Source organism: Prunus avium, chromosome 1 (assembly GCF_965620075.1).
Source record: "Prunus avium chromosome 1, drPruAviu1.hap1.1, whole genome shotgun sequence".
Classification (NCBI taxonomy): Eukaryota; Viridiplantae; Streptophyta; class Magnoliopsida; order Rosales; family Rosaceae; genus Prunus; species Prunus avium.
This window is the reverse complement of record NC_142284.1, coordinates 26,658,663-26,679,029: the sequence shown is the minus strand read 5'-3', so window position 1 is coordinate 26,679,029 and position 20,367 is coordinate 26,658,663.

Here is a 20,367-nt window from a genome sequence, read left to right as displayed (position 1 = left end):
TTGATTTCGGATCGAGCCCAAAACTTGGGCAACATCATAATATGGTGGGAGGAGTCATTTGGTGAGTTTTGAGTGAAATCCAATCGATAGAAGTATGGAATACACCAACCACTCCAATTAGGAACGAACTGCCGTCGAACTTGAATTGTCCAATTTCTCACACCTATTGACTTCGGATCGAGCCCCAAACTTGGGCAACATCATAATATGGTGGGAGGAGTCATTTGGAGGGTTTTGAGTGAAATCCAATCGCTAGAAGTATGGAATACACCAACCACTCCAATTAGGAACGAACTGCCGTTGAACTTGAATTGTCCAATTTGGAACACCTATTGATTTCGGATAGAGCCCAAAACTTGGGCAACATCATAATATGGTGGGAGGAGTCATTTGGTGAGTTTTGAGTGAAATCCAATCTCTAGAAGTATGGAATACACCAACCACTCCAATTAGGAACGAACTGCCGTTGAACTTGAATTGTCCAATTTGGAACACCTATTGATTTCGGATCGAGCCCAAAACTTGGGCAACGTCATAATATGGTGGGAGGAGTCATTTGGTGAGTTTTGAGTGAAATCCAATCGCTAGAAGTATGGAATACACCAACCACTCCAATTTGGAACGAACTGCCGTTGAAATTGAATTGTCCAATTTCTCACACCTATTGATTTCGGATCGAGCCCAAAACTTGGGCAACATCATAATATGGTGGGAGGAGTCATTTGGTGAGTTTTGAGTGAAATCCAATCGCTAGAAGTATGGAATACACCAACCACTCCAATTAGGAACGAACTGCTGTTGAACTTGAATTGTCCAATTTGGAACACCTATTGATTTCGGATCGACCCCAAATCTTGGGCAACATCATAATATGGTGGGAGGAATCATTTGATAAGTTTTGAGTGAAATCCAATTGTTAGAAGTATGGAATACACCAACCACTCCAATTAGGAACAAACTGCCGTTGAACTTGAATTGTCCAATTTTGAACACCTATTGATTTCGGATCGAGCCCAAAACTTGGGCAACATCATAATATGGTGGGAGGAGTCATTTGGTGAGTTTTGAGTGAAATCCAAACGCTAGAAGTATGGAATACGCCAACCACTCCAATTAGGAACGAACTGCCGTTGAACTTGAATTGTCCAATTGTCCAATTTGGAACACCTATTGATTTCGAATCGAGCCCAAAACTTGGGCAACATCATAATATGGTGGGAGGAGTCACTTGGTGAGTTTTGAGTGAAATCCAATCGCTAGAAGTATAGAATACACCAACCACTGCAATTAGGAACGAACTGTCGTTAAACTTGAATTGTCTAATTTGGAACACCTATGGATTTCGGATCGTGCCCAAAACTTGGGCAACATCATCATATGGTGGGAGGAGTCATTTGGTTAGTTTTGAGTGAAATCCAATCCCTAGAAGTATGGAATACACCAACCACTCCATTTAGGAATGAACTGCCGTTGCACTTGAATTGTCCAATTTGGAACACCTATTGATTTCGGATCGAGCCGAAAACTTGGGCAACATCATAATATGGTGGGAGGAGTCATTTGGTGAGTTTTGAGTGAAATCCAATCGCTAGAAGTATGGAATACACCAACCACTCCAGTTAGGAACGAACTGCCGTTGAACTTGAATTGTCCAATTTCTCACACCTATTGATTTCGGATCGAGCCCAAAACTTGGGCAACATCATAATATCGTGGGAGGAGTCATTTGGTGAGTTTTGAGTGAAATCCAATCTCTAGAAGTATGGAATACACCAACCACTCCAGTTAGGAACGAACTGCCGTTGTACTTGAATTGTCCAATTTGGAACACCTATTGATTTCGGATCGAGCCCAAAACTTGGGCAACATCATAATATGGTGGGAGGAGTCATTTGGTGAGTTTTGAGTGAAATCCAATCGCTAGAAGTATGGAATACACCAACCACTCCAATTAGGAACGAATTGCCGTTGAATTTGAATTGTCCAATTTGGAACACCTACTGATTTCGGATCGAGCCCAAAACTTGGGCAACATCATAATATGGTGGGAGGAGTCATTTGGTGAGTTTTGAGTGAAATCCAATCGCTAGAAGTATGGAATACACCAACCACTCCAATTAGGAACGAACTGCTGTTGAACTTGAATTGTCCAATTTGGAACACCTATTGATTTCGGATCGACCCCAAATCTTGGGCAACATCATAATATGGTGGGAGGAATCATTTGATAAGTTTTGAGTGAAATCCAATTGTTAGAAGTATGGAATACACCAACCACTCCAATTAGGAACAAACTGCCGTTGAACTTGAATTGTCCAATTTTGAACACCTATTGATTTCGGATCGAGCCCAAAACTTGGGCAACATCATAATATGGTGGGAGGAGTCATTTGGTGAGTTTTGAGTGAAATCCAAACGCTAGAAGTATGGAATACGCCAACCACTCCAATTAGGAACGAACTGCCGTTGAACTTGAATTGTCCAATTGTCCAATTTGGAACACCTATTGATTTCGAATCGAGCCCAAAACTTGGGCAACATCATAATATGGTGGGAGGAGTCACTTGGTGAGTTTTGAGTGAAATCCAATCGCTAGAAGTATAGAATACACCAACCACTGCAATTAGGAACGAACTGTCGTTAAACTTGAATTGTCTAATTTGGAACACCTATGGATTTCGGATCGAGCCCAAAACTTGGGCAACATCATCATATCGTGGGAGGAGTCATTTGGTTAGTTTTGAGTGAAATCCAATCCCTAGAAGTATTGAATACACCAACCACTCCATTTAGGAACGAACTGCCGTTGCACTTGAATTGTCCAATTTGGAACACCTATTGATTTCGGATCGGGCCGAAAACTTGGGCAACATCATAATATGGTGGGAGGAGTCATTTGGTGAGTTTTGAGTGAAATCCAATCGCTAGAAGTATGGAATACACCAACCACTCCAGTTAGGAACGAACTGCCGTTGAACTTGAATTGTCCAATTTCTCACACCTATTGATTTCGGATCGAGCCCAAAACTTGGGCAACATCATAATATCGTGGGAGGAGTCATTTGGTGAGTTTTGAGTGAAATCCAATCTCTAGAAGTATGGAATACACCAACCACTCCAGTTAGGAACGAACTGCCGTTGTACTTGAATTGTCCAATTTGGAACACCTATTGATTTCGGATCGAGCCCAAAACTTGGGCAACATCATAATATGGTGGGAGGAGTCATTTGGTGAGTTTTGAGTGAAATCCAATCATTAGAAGTACGGAAAACACCAACGACTCCAATTAAGAATGAACTTTCGTTGAAATTGAATTGACCAATTTCTCACACCTATTGATTTCGGATCAAGCCGAAAACTTGGGCAACGTCATAATATGGTGGGAGGAGTCATTTGGTGAGTTTTGAGTGAAATCCAATCGCGAGAAGTATGGAATACACCAACCACTCCAATTAGGAACGAACTGCCGTTTTTCTTGAATTGTCCAATTTGGAACACCTATTGATTTCGGATCGAGCCCAAACCTTGGGCAACATCATAATATGGTGGGTGGAGTCATTTGGTGAGTTTTGAGTGAAATCCAATCGATAGAAGTATGGAATACACCAACCACTCCAATTAGGAACGAACTGCCGTCGAACTTGAATTGTCCAATTTCTCACACCTATTGACTTCGGATCGAGCCCCAAACTTGGGCAACATCATAATATGGTGGGAGGAGTCATTTGGAGGGTTTTGAGTGAAATCCAATCGCTAGAAGTATGGAATACACCAACCACTCCAATTAGGAACGAACTGCCGTTGAACTTGAATTGTCCAATTTGGAACACCTATTGATTTCGGATCGAGCCCAAAACTTGGGCAACATCATAATATGGTGGGAGGAGTCATTTGGTGAGTTTTGAGTGAAATCCAATCTCTAGAAGTATGGAATACACCAACCACTCCAATTAGGAACGAACTGCCGTTGAACTTGAATTGTCCAATTTGGAACACCTATTGATTTCGGATCGAGCCCAAAACTTGGGCAACATCATATAATGGTGGGAGGAGTCATTTGGTGAGTTTTGAGTGAAATCCAATCGCTAGAAGTATGGAATACACCAACCACTCCAATTTGGAACGAACTGCCGTTGAAATTGAATTGTCCAATTTCTCACACCTATTGATTTCGGATCGAGCCCAAAACTTGGGCAACATCATAATATGGTGGGAGGAGTCATTTGGTGAGTTTTGAGTGAAATCCAATCGCTAGAAGTATGGAATACACCAACCACTCCAGTTAGGAACGAACTGCCGTCGAACTTGAATTGTCCAATTTCTCACACCTATTGACTTCGGATCGAGCCCCAAACTTGGGTAACATCATAATATGGTGGGAGGAGTCATTTGGAGGGTTTTGAGTGAAATCCAATCGCTAGAAATATGGAATACACCAACCACTCCAGTTAGGAACGAACTGCCGTTGAACTTGAATTGTCCAATTTCTCACACCTATTTATTTCGGATCGAGCCCAAAACTTGGGCAACATCATAATATCGTGGGAGGAGTCATTTGGTGAGTTTTGAGTGAAATCCAATCTCTAGAAGTATGGAATACACCAACCACTCCAGTTAGGAACGAACTGCCGTTGTACTTGAATTGTCCAATTTGGAACACCTATTGATTTCGGATCGAGCCCAAAACTTGGGCAACATCATAATATGGTGGGAGGAGTCATTTGGTGAGTTTTGAGTGAAATCCAATCATTAGAAGTACGGAAAACACCAACGACTCCAATTAAGAATGAACTTTCGTTGAAATTGAATTGACCAATTTCTCACACCTATTGATTTCGGATCAAGCCGAAAACTTGGGCAACATCATAATATGGTGGGAGGAGTCATTTGGTGAGTTTTGAGTGAAATCCAATCGCGAGAAGTATGGAATACACCAACCACTCCAATTAGGAATGAACTGCCGTTTTTCTTGAATTGTCCAATTTGGAACACCTATTGATTTCGGATCGAGCCCAAAACTTGGGCAACATCATAATATGGTGGGAGGAGTCATTTGGTGAGTTTTGAGTGAAATCCAATCGCTAGAAGTATGGAATACACCAACCACTCCAATTAGGAACGAACTGCCGTTGAACTTGAATTGTCCAATTTGGAACACCTATTGATTTCGGATCGAGCCCAAAACTTGGGCAACATCATATAATGGTGGGAGGAGTCATTTGGTGAGTTTTGAGTGAAATCCAATCGCTAGAAGTATGGAATACACCAACCACTCCAATTTGGAACGAACTGCCGTTGAAATTGAATTGTCCAATTTCTCACACCTATTGATTTCGGATCGAGCCCAAAACTTGGGCAACATCATAATATGGTGGGAGGAGTCATTTGGTGAGTTTTGAGTGAAATCCAATCGCTAGAAGTATGGAATACACAAACCACTCCAGTTAGGAACGAACTGCCGTCGAACTTGAATTGTCCAATTTCTCACACCTATTGACTTCGGATCGAGCCCCAAACTTGGGTAACATCATAATATGGTGGGAGGAGTCATTTGGAGGGTTTTGAGTGAAATCCAATCGCTAGAAATATGGAATACACCAACCACTCCAGTTAGGAACGAACTGCCGTTGAACTTGAATTGTCCAATTTCTCACACCTATTTATTTCGGATCGAGCCCAAAACTTGGGCAACATCATAATATCGTGGGAGGAGTCATTTGGTGAGTTTTGAGTGAAATCCAATCTCTAGAAGTATGGAATACACCAACCACTCCAGTTAGGAACGAACTGCCGTTGTACTTGAATTGTCCAATTTGGAACACCTATTGATTTCGGATCGAGCCCAAAACTTGGGCAACATCATAATATGGTGGGAGGAGTCATTTGGTGAGTTTTGAGTGAAATCCAATCATTAGAAGTACGGAAAACACCAACGACTCCAATTAAGAATGAACTTTCGTTGAAATTGAATTGACCAATTTCTCACACCTATTGATTTCGGATCAAGCCGAAAACTTGGTCAACATCATAATATGGTGGGAGGAGTCATTTGGTGAGTTTTGAGTGAAATCCAATCGCGAGAAGTATGGAATACACCAACCACTCCAATTAGGAATGAACTGCCGTTTTTCTTGAATTGTCCAATTTGGAACACCTATTGATTTCGGATCGAGCCCAAAACTTGGGCAACATCATAATATGGTGGGAGGAGTCATTTGGTGAGTTTTGAGTGAAATCCAATCGCTAGAAGTATGGAATACACCAACCACTCCAATTAGGAACGAACTGCCGTTGAACTTGAATTCTCCAATTTCTCACACCTATTGATTTCGGATCGAGCCCCAGACTTGGGCAACATCATAATATGGTGGGAGGAGTTATTTGGTGAGTTTTGAGTGAAATCCAATCGCTAGAGGTATGGAATACACCAACCACTCCAGTTAGGAACGAACTGCCGTTGAACTTGAATTGTCCAATTTGGAACACCTATTGATTTCGGATCGAGCCCAAAACTTGGGCAACATCTTAAGATGGTGGGCGGAGTCATTTGGTTAGTTTTGAGTGAAATCCGATCGCTAGAAGTATGGAATACACCAACCACTCCAATTAGGAACGAACTGCCGTTGAACTTGAATTGTTCAATTTGGAACACCTATTGATTTCGGATCGAGCCCAAAACATGGGCAATATCATAATATGGTGGGAGGAGTCATTTGGTGAGTTTTGAGTGAAATATAAATCGCTAGAAGTATGGAATACACCAACCACTCCCGTTAGGAAGGAACTGTCGTTGAACTTGAATTGTCCATTTTGGAACACCTATTGATTTCGGATCGAGCCCCAAACTTGGGCAACATCATAATATGGTGGGAGGAGTGATTTGGTGAGTTTTGAGTGAAATCAAATCGCTAGAAGCATGGAATATCCCAACCACTCCAATTAGGAACGAACTGCCGTTGAACTTGAATTGTCCAATTGGAACACCTATTGATTTCGGATCGAGCCCAAAACTTGGGCAACATCATCATTATGGTCGGAGGAGTCATTTGGTTAGTTTTGAGTGAAATCCAATCGCCAGAAGTATGGAATACACCAACCACTCCAATTAGGAACGAACTGCCGTTGAACTTGAATTGTCCAATTTCTAACACCTATTCATTTCGAATCGAGCCCAAAACTTGGGCAACATCATAATATGGTGGGAGGAGTCATTTGGTGAGTTTTTAGTGAAATCCAATCGCTAGAAGTATGGAATACACCAACCACTCCAATTCGGAATGAACTGCCGTTGAACTTGAATTGTCCAATTTCTCACACCTATTGATTTCGAATCGAGCCCAAAACTTGGGCAACATCATAATATGGTGGGAGGAGTCATTTGGTGAGTTTTGAGTGAAATCCAATCGCTAGAAGTATAGAATACACCAACCACTCCAATTAGGAACGAACTGTCGTTGAACTTGAATTGTCCAATTCGGAACACCTATGGATTTCGGATCGAGCCCAAAACTTGGGCAACATCATCATATGGTGGGAGGAGTCATTTGGTTAGTTTTGAGTGAAATCCAGTGACTGGAAGTTTGGAATACACCAACCACTCCAATGAGGAACGAACTGCCGTTGAACTTGAATTGTCCAATTTCTCACACCTATTGATTTCGGATCGAGCCCCAAACTTGGGCAACATCATAATATGGTGGGAAGAGTCATTTGGTGAGTTTTGAGTGAAATCCAATCGCTAGAAGTATGGAATACACCAACCATCCAATTATGAACGAACTGCCGTTGAACTTCAATAGTCCAATTTGGAACACCTATTGATTTCGGATCGAGCCCAAAACTTGGGCAACATCATAATATGTGGGAGGAGTCATTTGGTGTGTTTTGAGTGAAATCCAATCGCTTGAAGTATGGAATACACCAACCACTGCAACTTGGAACGAACTGCTGTGGAACTTGAATTGTCCAATTTGGAACCCCTATTGATTTCGGATTGAGCCCAAAACTTGGGCAACATCATAATATGGTGGGAGGAGTAAATTCATGGGTTTTGAGTGAAATCCAATCGCTAGAAGTATGGAATACAACAACCACTCCAATTACTAATGAACTGCCGTTGAACTTGTATTGTCCAGTTTCTCACACCTATTGATTTCGGATCGAGCCCCAAACTTGGGCAACATCATAATATGGTGGGAGGAGTCATTTGGTGAGTTTTGAGTGAAATCCAATTGCAAGAAGCATGTAATACACCAACCACTACAATTAGGAACGAACTTCCGTTGAACTTCAATTGTCCAATTTCTCACACCTATTGATTTCGGATCGAGCCCAAAACTTGGGCAACATCATAATATGGTGGGAGGAGGCAATTGGTGAGTTTTGAGTGAAATCCAATCGCTAGTAGTATGGAAAACACCAACCACTCCAATTAGGAACGAACTGCCGTTGAACTTGAATTGTCCAATTTCTCACACCTATTGATTTCGGATCGTGCCCAAAACTTGGGCAACATCATAATATGGTGGGAGGAGTCATTTGGTGAGTTTTGAGTGAAATCCAATCGCTAGAAGTATGGAATACACTAACCAGTCCAATTAGGAAGGAACTGCCGTTGAACTCTAATTGTCCAATTTCTCACACCTATTGATTTCGGATCGAGCCCCAAACTTGGGCAACATCATAATATGGTGGGAGGAGTCATTTGGTGAGTTTTGAGTGACATCAAATCACTAGAAGTATGGAATACACTAACCACTCCAATTAGGAACGAACTTCCGTTGAACTTGAATTGTCCAATTCCTCACACCTATTGATTTCGGATCGAGCCCAAAACTTGGGCAACATCATAATATGGTGGGAGGAGTCATTTGGTTAGTTTTGAGTGAAATCCAATCACTAGGAGTATGGAATACACCAACCACTCCAATTAGGAACGAACTGCCGTTGAACTTGAATTGCTCAATTTTGAACACCTATTGATTTCGGATCGAGCCCAAAACTTGGGCAACATCATAATATGGTGGGAGGAGTCATTTGGTGAGGTTTGAGTGAAATCCAATCGCTAGAAGTATGGAATACACCAACCACTCCAATTGGGAACGAACTGTCATTGAACTTGAATTGTCCAATTTCTCACACCTATTGATTTCGGCTCGAGCCCAAAAGTTGGGCAACATGATAATATGGTGGGAGGAGTCGTTTGGTGAGTTTTGAGAGAAATCCAATCGCTAGAAGTATGAAATACACCAACCACTCCAATTAGGAACGAACTGCCGTCGAACTTGAATTGTCCAATTTCTCACACCTATTGATTTCGGATCGAGCCCAAAACTTGGGCAACATCATAATATGGTGGGAGGAGTCATTTGGTTAGTTTTGAGTGAAATCCAATCGCTAGAAGTATGGAATACACCAACCACTCCAATTGGGAACGAACTGTCACTGAACTTGAATTGTCCAATTTCTCACTCCTATTGATTTCGGCTCGAGCCCAAAAGTTGGGCAACATGATAATATGGTGGGAGGAGTCGTTTGGTGAGTTTTGAGACAAATCCAATCGCTAGAAGTATGAAATAATACACCAACCGCTCCAATTAGGAACGAACTGCCGTCGAACTTGAATTATCCAATTTCTCACACCTATTGATTTCGGATCGAGCCCAAAACTTGGGCAACATCATAATATGGTGGGAGGAGTCATTTTGTGAGTTTTGAGTGAAATCCAATCGCTAGAAGTATGGAATACACTAACCAGTCCAATTAGGAACGAACTGCCGTTGAACTTGAATTGTCCAATTTCTCACACCTATTGATTTCGGATCGAGCCCAAAAGTTGGGCAACATGATAATATGGTGGGAGGAGTCTTTTGGTGAGTTTTCAGTGAAATCCAATCGCTAGAAGTATGGAATACACCAACCACTCCAATTAGGAACGAAATGCCGTTGAAATTGAATTGACCAATTTCTCACACCTATTGATTTCGGATCGAGCCCAAAACTTGGGCAACATCATAATATGGTGGGAGGGGACATTTGGTGAGTTTTGGGTGAAATCCAATCGCTAGAAGTATGGAATACACCAACCACTCCAATTAGGAACGAACTTCCGTTGAACTTGAATTGTCCAATTTCTCACACCTATTGAATTCAGATCGAGCCCCAAACTTGGGCAACATCATAATATCGTGGGAGGAGTCATTTGGTGAGTTTTGAGTGAAATCCAATCGCTAGAAGTATGGAATACACCAACCACTCCAATTTGGAACGAACTGCCGTTGAACTTGAATTGTCCAATTTGGAACACCTATTGATTTCGGATCGAGCCCAAAACTTGGGCAACATCATAATATGGTGGGAGGAGTCATTTGGTGAGTTTTGAGTGAAATCCAATCGCTAGAAGTATGGAATACACCAACCACTCCAATTAGGAACGAAATGCCGTTGAAATTGAATTAACCAATTTATCACACCTATTGATTTCGCATCGAGCCCAAAACTTGGGCAACATCATAATATGGTGGGAGGAGTCAGTTGGAGGGTTTTGAGTGAAATCCAATTGCTAGAAGTATGGAATACACCAACCACTCCAATTAGGAACAAACTGCCGTTGAACTTGAATTGTCCAATTTGGAACACCTATTGATTTCGGATCGAGCCCCAAACTTGTCCAACATCATAATATGGGGGGAGGAGTCATTTGGTGAGTTTAGAGTGAAATCCAATCGCTAGAAGTATGGAATACACCAACCACTCCAATTAGGAACGAACTGCCGTTGAACTTGAATTGTCCAATTTGGAACACCTATTGATTTCGGATCGAGCCAAAAACTTGGGCAACATCATAATATCGTGGGAGGAGTCATTTGGTGAGTTTTGAGTGAAATCCAATCGCTAGAAGTATGGAATACACCAACCACTCCAATTAGGAAAGAAATGCCGTTGAAATTGAATTGACCAATTTCTCACACCTATTGATTTCGGATCGAGCCCAAAACTTGGGCAACGTCATAATATGGTGGGAGGAGTCATTTGGTGAGTTTTGAGTGAAATCCAATCGCTAGAAGTGTGGAATACACCAACCACTCCAATTAGGAACGAAATGCCGTTGAAATTGAATTGACCAATTCCTCACACCTATTGATTTCGGATGGAGCCCAAAACTTGGGCAACATCATAATATGGTGGGAGGAGTCATTTGGTGAGTTTTGAGTAAAATCCAATCGTTAGAAGTATGGAATACACCAACCACTCCAATTAGGAACGAACTGCCGTTGAACTTGAATTGTCCAATTTCTCACACCTATTGATTTCGGATCGAGCCCAAAAGTTGGGCAACATGATAATATGGTGGGAGGAGTCGTTTGGTGAGTTTTGAGAGAAATCCAATCGCTAGAAGTATGAAATACACCAACCACTCCAATTAGGAACGAACTGCCGTCGAACTTGAATTGTCCAATTTCTCACACCTATTGATTTCGGATCGAGCCCAAAACTTGGGCAACATCATAATATGGTGGGAGGAGTCATTTGGTTAGTTTTGAGTGAAATCCAATCACTAGGAGTATGGAATACACCAACCACTCCAATTAGGAACGAACTGCCGTTGAACTGGAATTGCTCAATTTTGAACACCTATTGATTTCGGATCGAGCCCAAAACTTGGGCAACATCATAATATGGTGGGAGGAGTCATTTGGTGAGGTTTGAGTGAAATCCAATCGCTAGAAGTATGGAATACACCAACCACTCCAATTGGGAACGAACTGTCATTGAACTTGAATTGTCCAATTTCTCACACCTATTGATTTCGGCTCGAGCCCAAAAGTTGGGCAACATGATAATATGGTGGGAGGAGTCGTTTGGTGAGTTTTGAGAGAAATCCAATCGCTAGAAGTATGAAATACACCAACCACTCCAATTAGGAACGAACTGCCGTCGAACTTGAATTGTCCAATTTCTCACACCTATTGATTTCGGATCGAGCCCAAAACTTGGGCAACATCATAATATGGTGGGAGGAGTCATTTGGTTAGTTTTGAGTGAAATCCAATCACTAGGAGTATGGAATACACCAACCACTCCAATTAGGAACGAAATGCCGTTGAAATTGAATTGACCAATTTCTCACACCTATTGATTTCGGATCGAGCCCAAAACTTGGGCAACATCATAATATGGTGGGAGGAGTCATTTGGTGAGTTTTGAGTGAAATCCAATCGCTAGAAGTATGGAATACACTAACCAGTCCAATTAGGAACGAACTGCCGTTGAACTTGAATTGTCCAATTTCTCACACCTATTGATTTCAGATCGAGCCCCAAACTTGGGCAACATCATAATATCGTGGGAGGAGTCATTTGGTGAGTTTTGAGTGAAATCGCATACCTAGAAGTATGGAATACACCAACGACTCCAATTAGGAACGAACTTCCGTTGAACTTGAATTGTCCAATTTCTCACACCTATTGATTTCGGATCGAGCCCAAAACTTGGGCAACATCATAATATCGTGGGAGGAGTCATTTGGTGAGTTTTGAGTGAAATCCAATCGCTAGAAGTATGGAATACACCAACCACTCCAATTAGGAACGAACTGCCGTCGAACTTGAATTGTCCAATTTGGAACACCTATTGATTTCGGATCGAGCCCCAAACTTGGCCAACATCATAATATGGGGGGAGGAGTCATTTGGTGGGTTGAGAGTGAAATCCAATCGCTAGAAGTATGGAATACACCAACCACTCCAATTAGGAACGAAGTGCCGTTGAACTTGAATTGCCCAATTTGGAACACCTATTGATTTCGGATCGAGCCCAAAACCTGTGCACCATCATAATATGGTGGGAGGAGTCATTTGGTGAGTTTTGAGTGAAATCCAATCGCTAGAAGTATGGAATACACCAACCACTCCAATTAGGAACGAACTGCCGTTGAACTTGAATTGTGCAATTTGGAACACCTATTGATTTCGGATCGAGCCCAAAACTTGGGCAACATCATAATATGGTGGGAGGAGTCATTTGGTGAGTTTTGAGTGAAATCCAATCGCTAGAAGTATGGAATACACCAACCACTCCAATTAGGAACGAAATGCCGTTGAAATTGAATTGACCAATTTCTCACACCTATCGATTTCGGATCGAGCCCAAAACTTGGGCAACATCATAATATGGTGGGAGGAGTCAGTTGGAGGGTTTTGAGTGAAATCCAATTGCTAGAAGTATGGAATACACCAACCACTCCAATTAGGAACAAACTGCCGTTGAACTTGAATTGTCCAATTTGGAACACCTATTGATTTCGGATCGAGCCCCAAACTTGGCCAACATCATAATATGGGGGGAGGAGTCATTTGGTGAGTTTAGAGTGAAATCCAATCGCTAGAAGTATGGAATACACCAACCACTCCAATTAGGAACGAACTGCCGTTGAACTTGAATTGTCCAATTTGGAACACCTATTGATTTCGGATCGAGCCAAAAACTTGGGCAACATCATAATATCGTGGGAGGAGTCATTTGGTGAGTTTTGAGTGAAATCCAATCGCTAGAAGTATGGAATACACCAACCACTCCAATTAGGAACGAAATGCCGTTGAAATTGAATTGACCAATTTCTCACACCTATTGATTTCGGATCGATCCCAAAACTTGGGCAACGTCATAATATGGTGGGAGGAGTCATTTGGTGAGTTTTGAGTGAAATCCAATCGCTAGAAGTATGGAATACACCAACCACTCCAATTAGGAACGAAATGCCGTTGAAATTGAATTGACCAATTCCTCACACCTATTGATTTCGGATGGAGCCCAAAACTTGGGCAACATCATAATATGGTGGGAGGAGTCATTTGGTGAGTTTTGAGTAAAATCCAATCGTTAGAAGTATGGAATACACCAACCACTCCAATTAGGAACGAACTGCCGTTGAACTTGATTTGTCCAATTTCTCACACCTATTGATTTCGGATCGAGCCCCAAACTTGGGCAACAACATAATATGGGGGGAGGAGTCATTTGGTGAGTTTTGAGTGAAATCCAATCGCTAGAAGTATGGAATACACCAACCACTCCAATTAGGAACGAACAGCCGTTGAACTTGAATTGTCCAATTTCTCACACCTATTGATTTCGGATCGAGCCCAAAACATGGGCAACATCAGAATATGGTCGGAGGAGTCATTTGGTGAGTTTTGAGTGAAATCCAATCGCTAGAAGTACGGAATACACCAACCACTCCAATTAGGAACGAACTGCCATTGAACTTGAATTGTCCAATTTGGAACACCTATTGATTTCGGATCGAGCCCAAAACTTGGGCAACATCATAATATGGTGGAAGGAGTTATTTGGCGAGTTTTGAGTGAAATCCAATCGCTAGAAGTATGGAATACACCAACCACTCCAATTAGGAACGAACTGCCGTTGAACTTGAATTGTCCAATTTCTCACACCTATTGATTTCGGATCGAGCCCAAAACTTGTGCAACATCATAATATGGTGGGAGGAGTCATTTGGTGAGTTTTGAGTGAAATCCAATCGCTAGAAGTATGGAATACACCAACCACTCCAATTAGGAACGAACTGCCGTTGAACTTGAATTGTCCAATTTCTCACACCTATTGATTTCGGATCGAGCCCAAAACTTGGGCAACATCATAATATGGTGGGAGGAGTCATTTGGTGAGTTTGGAGTGAAATCCAATCGCTAGAAGTATGGAATACACCAACCACTCCAATTAGGAACGAAATGCCGTTGAAATTGAATTGACCAATTTCTCACACCTACTGATTTCGGATCGAGCCCAAAACTTGGGCAACATCATAATATGGTGGGAGGAGTCATTTGGTGAGTTTTGAGTGAAATCCAACCGCTAGAAGTATGGAATACACCAACCACTCCAATTAGGAACGAACTGCCGTTGAACTTGAATTGTCCAATTTCTCACACCTATTGATTTCGGATCGAGCCCAAAACTTGGGCAACAACATAATATGGTGGGAGGAGTCATGTGGTGAGTTTTGAGTGAAATCCAATCGCTAGAAGTATGGAATACACCAACCACTCCAATTAGGAACGAACTGCCGTTGAACTTGAATTGTCCAATTTCTCACACCTATGGATTTCGGATCGAGCCCAAAACTCGGGCAACATCATAATATCGTGGGAGGAGTCATTTGGTGAGTTTTGAGTGAAATCCAATCGCTAGAAGTATGGAATACACCAACCACTCCAATTAGGAACGAAATGCCGTTGAACTTGAATTGTCCAATTTCTCACACCTATTGATTTCGGATCGAGCCCAAAACTTGGGCAACATCATAATATGGTGGGAGGAGTCAGTTGGAGGGTTTTGAGTGAAATCCAATTGCTAGAAGTATGGAATACACCAACCACTCCAATTAGGAACAAACTGCCGTTGAACTTGAATTGTCCAATTTCTCACACCTATTGATTTCGGATCGAGCCCAAAACTTGTGCACCATCATAATACGGTGGGAGGAGTCATTTGGTGAGTTTTGAGTGAAATCCAATCGCTAGAAGTATGGAATATACCTACCACTCCAATTAGGAACGAACTGCCGTTGAACTTGAATTGTCCAATTTCTCACACCTATTGATTTCGGATCGAGCCCCAAACTTGGGCAACATCATAATATGGGGGGAGGAGTCATTTGGTGAGTTTTGAGTCAAATCCAATCGCTAGAAGTATGGAATACACCAACCACTCCAATTAGGAACGAACTGCCGTTGAACTTGAATTGTCCAATTTCTCACACCTATTGATTTCGGATCGAGCCCAAAACTTCGGCAACATCATAATATGGTGGGAGGAGTCATTTGGTGAGTTTTGAGTGATATCCAATCGCTAGAAGTATGGAATACACCAAGCACTACAATTAGGAACGAACTGCCGTTGAACTTGAATTGTCCAATTTCTCACACCTATTGATTTCGGATCGAGCCCAAAACTTGGGCAACAGCATAATATGGTGGGAGGAGTCATTTGGTGAGTTTTGAGTGAAATCCAACCGCTAGAAGTATGGAATGCACCAACCACTCCAATTAGGAACGAAATGCCGTTGAAATTGAATTTACCAATTTCTCACACCTATTGATTTCGGATCGAGCCCAAAACTTGGGCAACATCATAATATGGTGGGAGGAGTCAGTTGGAGAGTTTTGAGTGAAATCCATTTGCTAGAAGTATGGAATACACCAACCACTCCAATTAGGAACGAACTGCCGTTGAACTTGAATTGTCCAATTTCTCACACCTATTGATTTCGGATCGAGCCCAAAACTTGTGCAACATCATAATATGGGGGGAGGAGTCAGTTGGAGAGTTTTGAGTGAAATCCAATTGCTAGAAGTATGGAATACACCAACCACTCCAATTAGGAACGAACTGCCGTTGAACTTCAATTGTCCAATTTCTCACACCTATTCATTTCGGATCGAGCCCAAAACTTGGGCAACATCATAATATGGTGGGAGGAGTCATTTGGTGAGTTTTGAGTGAAATCCAATCGCTAGAAGTATGGAATACACCAACCACTCCTATTAGGAACGAACTGCCGTTGAACTTGAATTGTCCAATTTCGCACACCTATTGATTTCGGATCGAGCCCAAAACTTGTGCACCATCATAATATGGTGGGCGGAGTCATTTGGTGAGTTTTGAGTGAAATCCAATCGCTAGAAGTGTGGAATACACCAACCACTCCAATTAGGAACGAACTGCCGTTGAACTTGAACTATCGAATTTGGAACACCTATTGATTTCGGATCGAGCCCAAAACTTGGGCAACATCATAATATGGTGGGAGGAGTCATTTGGTGAGTTTTGAGTGAAATCCAATCGCTAGAAGTATGGAATACACCAACCACTCCAATTAGGAACGAACTGCCGTTGAACTTGAATTGTCCAATTTCTCACACCTATTGATTTCGGATCGAGCCCAAAACTTGGGCAACATCATAATATGGTGGGAGGAGTCATTTGGTGAGTTTTGAGTGAAATCCAACCGCTAGAAGTATGGAATACACCAACCACTCCAATTAGGAACGAAATGCCGTTGAAATTGAATTGACCAATTTCTCACACCTATTGATTTTGGATCGAGCCAAAAACTTGGGCAACATCATAATATGGTGGGAGGAGTCATTTGGTGAGTTTTGAGTGAATTCCAATCGCTAGAAGTATGGAATACACCAACAACTCCAATTAGGAACGAACTGCCGTTGAACATGAATTGTCCCATTTCGAACACCTATTGATTTCGGATCGAGCACAAAACTTGGGCAACGTCATAATATGGTGGGAGGAGTCATTTCGTGAGTTTTGAGTGAAATCCAATCGCTAGAAGTATGGAATACACCAAACACTCCAATTAGGAACGAACTGCCGTTGAACGTGAATTTTCCAATTTGAAACACCTATTGATTTCGGATCGAGCCCAAAACTTTGGCAACATCGTAATATGGTGGGAGGAGTCATTTGGTGAGTTTTGAGTGAAATCCAATCGCTAGAAGAATGGAATACACCAACCACTCCAATTAGGAACGAACTGCCGTTGAACTTGAATTGTCCAATTTCACACACCTATTGATTTCGGATCGAGCCCAAAACTTGGGCAACTTCATAATATGGTGGGAGGAGTCATTTGGTGAGTTTTGAGTGAAATCCAATTGCTAGAAGTATGGAATACACCAACCACTCCAGTTAGGAACGAAATGCCGTTGAAATTGAATTGACCAATTTCCCACACCTATTGATTTCGGATCGAGCCCAAAACTTGGGCAACATCATAATATGGTGGGAGGAGTCATTTGGTGAGTTTTGAGTGAAATCCAAACGCTAGAAGTATGGAATACACCAACCAATCCAATTAGGAACGAACTGCCGTTGAACTTGAATTGTCCAATTTCTCACACGTATTGATTTCGGATCGAGCCCAAAACTTGGGCAACATCATAATATGGTGGGAGGAGTCATTTGGTGAGTTTTGAGTGAAATCCAATCGCTAGAAGAATGGAATACACCAACCACCCCCATTAGGAACGAACTGCCGTTGAACTTGAATTGTCCAATTTCTCACACCTATTGATTTCGGATCGAACCCCAAACTTGTGCAACATGATAATATGGTGGGAGGAGTCATTTGGTGAGTTTTGAGTGAAATCCAATCGCTAGAAGTATGGAATACACCAACCACTCCAATTAGGAACGAACTGCCGTTGAACTTGAATTGTCCAATTTCTCACACCTATTGATTTCGGATCGAGCCCAAAACTTGGGCAAAATCTTAATATGGTGGGAGGAGTCATTTGGTGAGTTTTGAGTGAAATCCAATCGCTAGAAGTGTGGAATACACCAACCACTCCCATTAGGAACGAACTGCCGTTGAACTTGAATTGTCCAATTTCTGACACCTATTGATTTCGAATCGAACCCCAAACTTGTGTAACAACATAATATGGTGGGAGGAGTCATTTGGTGAGTTTTGAGTGAAATCCAATCGCTAGAAGTATGGAATACACCAACCACTCCAATTAGGAACGAACTTCCGTTGAAATTGAATTGTCCAATTTGTCACACGTATTGATTTCTGATCGAGCCCAAAGCTTGGGCAACATCATAATATGGTGGGAGGAGTCATTTGGTGAGTTTTGAGGGAAATCCAATCGCTAGAAGTATGGAATACACCAACCACTCCAATTAGGAACGAACTGCCGTTGAACTTGAATTGTCTAATTTCTCTCACCAATTGATTTCGGATCGAGCCCAAAACTTGGGCAACATCATAATATGGTGGGAGGAGTCATATGGTGAGTTTTGAGTGAAATCCAGTCGCTAGAAGTATGGAATACACCAACCACTCCAATTAGGAACGAACTGCCGTTGAACTTGAATTATCCAATTTCTCACACCTATTGATTTCGGATCGAGCCCAAAACTTGGGCAACATCATAATATGGTGTGAGGAGTCATTTGGTGAATCTTGAGTGAAATCCAATCGCCAGAAGTATGGAATACACCAACCACTCCAATTAGGAACGAACTGCCGTTGAATTTGAATTGTCCAATTTGGAACACCTATTGATTTCGGATCGAGCCCAAAACTTGGGCAACATCATAATATGGTGGGAGGAGTCATTTGGTGAGTTTTGAGTGAAATCCAATCGCCACCAACCACTCCAATTAGGAACGAACTGCCATTGAACTTGAATTGTCCAATTTCTCACACCTATTGATTTCGGATCGAGCCGCAAACTTGGACAACATCATAATATGGTGGGAGGAGTCATTTGGTGAGTTTTGAGTGAAATCCAATCGCTAGAAGTATGGAATCCACCAACCATTCCAATTAGGAATGAACTGCCGTTGAACTTGAATTGTCCAATTTCTCACACCTATTGATTTCGGATCGAGCCCAAAACTTGGGCAACATCATAATATGGTGGGAGAAGTCATTTGGTGAGTTTTGAGTGAAATCCAATCACTAGAAGTATGGAATACACCAACCACACCAATTAGGAACGAACTGCCGTTGAACTTGAATTGTCCAATTTCTAACACCTATTGATTTCGGATCGAGCCCAAAACTTGGGCAACATCATAATATGGTGGGAGGAGTCCTTTGGTTAGTTTTGAGTGAAATCCAATCGCTAGAAGCAGGAATACACCAACCACTCCCATTAGGAACGAATTGCCGTTCAACTTGAATTGTCCAATTTTTCACACCTATTGATTTCGGATCGAACCCCAAACTTGTGCAACATCATAATATGGTGGGAGGAGTCATTTGGTGAGTTTTGAGTGAAATCCAATCGCTAGAAGTATGGAATACACCAACCACTCCAATTAGGAACGAACTGCCGTTAAACTTGAATTCTCCAATTTCTCACACCAATTGATTTCGGATCGAGCCCAAAACTTGGGCCACATCATAATATGGTGGGAGGAGTCATTTGGTGAGTTTTGAGTGAAATCCAATCGCTAGAAGTACGGAATACACCAACCACTCCAATTAGGAACGAACTGCCGTTGAACTTGAATTGTACAATTTGGAACACCTATTGATTTCGGATCGAGCCCAAAACTTGGGCAACATCATAATATGGTGGGAGGAGTCGTTTGGTTAGTTTTGAGTGAAATCCAATCGCTAGAAGTATGGAATACACCAACCACTCCAATTAGGAACGAACTGCCGTTGAACTTGAATTGTCCAATTTGGAACACCTATTGATTTCGGATCGAGCCCAAAACTTGGCAAACATCATAATATGGTGGGAGGAGTCATTTGGGGAGTTTTGAGTGAAATCCAATCGCTAGAAGTATGGAATACACCAACCACT